The sequence below is a fragment of the Schistocerca nitens genome, chromosome 2, assembly GCF_023898315.1.
Source record: "Schistocerca nitens isolate TAMUIC-IGC-003100 chromosome 2, iqSchNite1.1, whole genome shotgun sequence".
Classification (NCBI taxonomy): Eukaryota; Metazoa; Arthropoda; class Insecta; order Orthoptera; family Acrididae; genus Schistocerca; species Schistocerca nitens.
The window spans coordinates 296,352,890-296,357,623 of NC_064615.1; the positions used below are offsets into that span (position 1 = coordinate 296,352,890).

Below are 4,734 nucleotides of genomic sequence, written 5' to 3' on the forward strand. Positions count from 1 at the left end.
GATGTATGTGAAGGATTCACTGCAAGTAATATACCTCTTCACAAATTTACAAACCCTATCCTCAAAAGTTTCCTACCTAAATATATCAGCTGAATCAACATTGCATAAAAATTAAATACCGACAATGTTCTGGAGGAAATACGCAATACAACGCTATAGGGATTTCGTCAGTTGACGAAGTTACCGACACTGTGGCCGTTACATTGTGAATTTAATTGTTGGTGCGATAAAACAAGAGCCTTCTTTTTCTTATTTAGTGGCCTGTAAAGAACATCAAAAGACAACTCATTCTACGATTGCCAAATGGGTGAATGAGGGTATCAGAAAAATATTTCCTGAATCTTCTGCCGATGGAAGGGCGTTTGTTTTTCTCTTCATATATGATCAAAGCAGAAAGAGCCCTCCAAGTACTTTATCCCAATTTGATTCATGTGACGTGCTTTGGTCACGGAGTACATCGCCTTGCTGAAGAAGTACGTTCCACGTTTGTGAATCCACAAAGAAAGGGTTTCTAAAGGCTTCTGCTCGTATCAAGACCTACAAAGAAAAACTACCAAATGTGCCTTTACCTCCCGAACCAGTGGTAGCTCCTTGTGGTACGTGGGTCGAAGCTGTGTTGTTTTACAATGAACATTTCGAGGCCATTAGAGGGCTGGTAAACTACTTCGATAATGCAGAGGCTTTGGCAGTTTGCCAGTACAACGAAGCATGTAATGATTCCGATATTAAAAAAGACATTGCTGTGATCGGCACTCATTTTTCCCATATACCTGCAAGTATCAAAAAGCTTGAAACGCAAGGTTTGGCGCTGAATGAATCTGTTCAGTTAATGAATAAAATTATTCTAGGGAACTGCTCATTTCCGGAGTTATTCCCAAGAAAACTTAAAGAAAATTTTGAATACATTTTAAACAATAACCCAGGCTTTGAACCGTTGTGCCAAATTGATAGTTTTATTAATGAGATGGGTGAACTTTTACCAGAAACAGTAAGTGCCAACATAGTACCCAAATTAAAATACTACCCATTTACTTCAGCTAATATAGAACGGTACTTTTCTTCTTATAAAAATGTTTTCAGTGATCGAAGACACAATCTGTTGGTTCTATACATATCGATTGTTTCACCGCGACTCACTCGCATCGCATCCGCTTGTTACCGACAACAATAGCAAAGAAGGAATAATTCTTGAAGCGCGGTATGCGTCCCCAATTTGCAAATTTTTGGAAACTAATCCCAGAAAGGCCCCCTTTCTACCAGAAGGTATTCAGAAAATGATATCAGCGTTCTAAATGTACCAATTTTTAGCGTGGCCGGCGCTGTTCCTCATAACTGACATGCACACGTTCTACTTTGAGATATAATGCACGAGTAACTACCATGATTTTTTATTATTTTTCATTAATGAGTAAACGCTTAGATGAACTTTTGAAATTAATGAAGAAATGGAAATGAGCGTTTGGTGTCACTGGCCGGGAGGCCCCTTACGGGGCAGGTCCGGCCGCCTTGGTGTAGGTCTTATTACATTCGACGCCAAGTTGGGCGACCTGAACGCCGGATGGGGATAATATAATGATGAAGACAACTCAACACCCAGTCCCTGAGCGGAGAAAGTGCCCCACCCAGCCGGGAATCGAACATGGCCCCCTTAGGACGGCAGTCTGTCATGCTGACCATTCAGCTGTCGGGGCGGACTTTGATATTAATATATTTATCCTTCGATTCCATCTTTCTGACAGGTTATTAGTGCGATGGCGCCTTCCACTGCAATTCCACATCTCCCCTGACATATGTTCCTCATAAAGCCACTGCTTAAAAAAAAAAAAAAAAAGGCTGAAGCATTTGGTTTTCAGCCGTGCTCTCCTGAATACAGAGCCAACCATCACCCAACATTTCTAGGGGAAGATGTGCTAGATTAGAACACATTCTTACGTGACAGCGTATTTCTCCGTTTGCTTATAGGCTGGAAGAAGGCTGCAACACAGAGCTCGGTTCCACAAACATTGATGAAAATGATAATTGCATCTAGTAATCTCTGTTCCAGGAAACAAACTGTTAGCTGTTTGGACGATGGCAACTTCGAGGTACATCATCAGGGACGCTGGGTTCCATCCAGGTACACAGTTTTGACAGCTTTAAAAAAACGTTCACATGTTCTCACGTTTTATTTGACAGCAAGGCATAAACAACTGGAATGGTATATACGACGACAGTAACTTGTTCTCGAAAGAACAGTTACTGTTGATGACCGTGCAGCTTTTTCCTGGAATAAATGATAACTAACTGACAACCTCAGCTGCCGACAGGTGTTGTTGTTATACCTCGATGTGGACAGCTGAAAATGTGAGTCTCACGGGAAGCGTGCAAGGGATAAGTCCCTGCAGTCGCCCTGTTCATCTGTGTCCTCGGTGGCTAAGATGGATAGAGCGTCTGCCATGTAAGCAGGAGATCCCGAGTTCGAGTCCCGGTCGGGGCACACATTTTCAGCTGTCCAAATCGAGGTATAACAACAACACCTGTCGGCGGCTGAGGTTGTCAGTTAGTTATCATTTATTCCAGGAAAAAGCTGCACGGTCATCAACAGTAACTGTTCTTTCGAGAACAAGTTACTGTCTTCGTATATATAGTTAAAGGCTACCCAGCCATTGACCTTCGTCTGTGCGAATGCGCACAGGTTGCCCAAACTCTTACGGGAATCGCCAAAGTGTGCGCGAGTAATGAGTGGATGGGCAAATGTCTATAAGGTACAATACATATGTAGAATTGTGGACAATTGGGAATGTGAGTCTCACGGGAAGCGACCTGCAGTCGCCCTATTCATCTGTGTCCTCGTTGGCTCAGATGGATAGAGCGTCTGCCTTGTAAGCAGGAGATCCCGGGTTCGAGTCCCGGTCGGGGCACACGTTTTCAGCTGTCCACATCGAGGTATAACAACAACACCTGTTGGCAGCTGAGGTTGTCAGTTAGTTATCATTTAACTGGAATGGTGTTTGTTTCCTCCCCAGAACTATGAAGGCTGGCGTGGATTATAAACAGCTGTTCAAACGACTTGCTATAACTCTTGAACGTTTCATTCACAAAGATTGTTTTGCAGTTCGAGAAGCACGCTTTTCCGTTTTCGCTGGCGAACACCAGTATTCTGTCTCCTGTCATCATTTGCAAGTAAAACAATGCTACCATCATTGATCAGGTAATTATTTTCTTAGAAGAATATTCTTCCAGAATCGGTGGGATCTTTAGATGTTCCCACATATTTTCGTCTAATGTGATGTAACGATTGTTTCGCACTGTAGTGGGATGGTGTAAGTAGGCTGTTTAGGTTTTTACGTTGGTAACGCCACGTAGCGCTCTGTATGAAAATCATTGACTGTGCTGTGTGCAGTCTGTGGCTGGTTGGCATTGTTGGAATATTTGCTATTGTAGTGTTGGGCAGTTGGATGTGAACAGCGCATAGCGTTGCGCAGTTGGAAGTGAGCCGCCAACAGTGGTGGATGTGGGGAGAGAGATGGCAGAGTTTTGAGAGCGGACTATCTGGACGAGTGTCCGTCAGAAAAACGAAATTTGTAAGACCGGATGTCATGAACTTATATATATAATGACTTTTGAACACTATTAAGGTAAATACATTGTTTGTTCCCCATCAAAATCTTTCATTTGCTAACCATGCCTATCAGTAGTTAGTGCCTTCAGTAGTTAGAATCTTTCATCTAGCTGGCAGTATTGGTGCTCCCTGTATTGCAGTAGTTCGAGTAATGAAGATTTTTGTGAGGTAAGTGATTCATGAAAGGTGTAGGTTATTGTTGTATTGTATTGTATTGTAACCGGGGACCTGGCAACGACGGAGAGGCTCCGTCCCCGCCGCAGCCGCAGTGGTCCACAACCCCACGACGACTACCGCAGTCCACTTCACCCCTCCGTCGCCCCACACCGAACCCGGGGTTGTTGTGCGGTTCGGTCCCCGGTGGACCCCCCAGGGAACGTCTCACACCAGACGAGTGTAACCCCTATGTTTGCGTGGTAGAGTAATGGTGGTGTACGTGGAGAACTTGTTTGCGCAGCAATCGCCGGCATAGCGTAACTGAGGCGGAATAAGGGGAACCAGCCCGAATTCACCGAGGCCGATGGAAAACTGCCTAAAAACCATCCATAGACTGGCCGGTTCACCGGACTTCGACACAAATCCGCCGGGCAGATTCGTCCCGGGGACCAGGCTCTGCTTCCCGCTCGGAAAACCGTGCGTTAAACCGCACGGCCAACCGGGCGGGCCTTAGGTTATTGTTAGTCAGAGTCATTCTTTTGTGGGGATTATTGAAAGTCAGACTGCGTTGTGCTAAAAAAGTGTGTCAGTTTAGTGATGATAAGAATAAGTAAAGAGAGAAATGTCTGAGTACGTTCAGTTTTGCTCAGCTGTTTGAAAATCAAATAACGTAGGAGGTTTACCAGCACAGTCATTCATAATTTTTCTAAGCGTTCGTTTCCATGGTAACGATATTACTAAGTCGTTGCCTTGATGCAAAAGCTGCTGTACTTTTTCAATGTAAACTGATGAAACTGTAGCGACTATTTCATTTGCTCTCTTCTTTGAGCTGACAAATGTTTTCACACTTCATTTTCTGCTTCATCTGGAATGTAAACATGGCTACCTTCCCCTAAAACTGTGTTATTTATTGTGGACAGTCTTTCTTTGCATTTATTCTGTTTAAAGTTCATGCAACTGCAGTAAGTCAATTCTTA

At 43.8% G+C, this 4,734-nt stretch overlaps 1 non-coding gene across 1 annotated transcript; it reads left to right on the plus strand.

Moving 5' to 3' along the window:
* Positions 1-2,826: 2,826 nt before the first annotated feature.
* Trnat-ugu (transfer RNA threonine (anticodon UGU)) lies at positions 2,827-2,900 on the plus strand. The gene has a single exon. It is a non-coding gene; the product is annotated as a tRNA-Thr (tRNA).
* Positions 2,901-4,734: the final 1,834 nt, after the last annotated feature.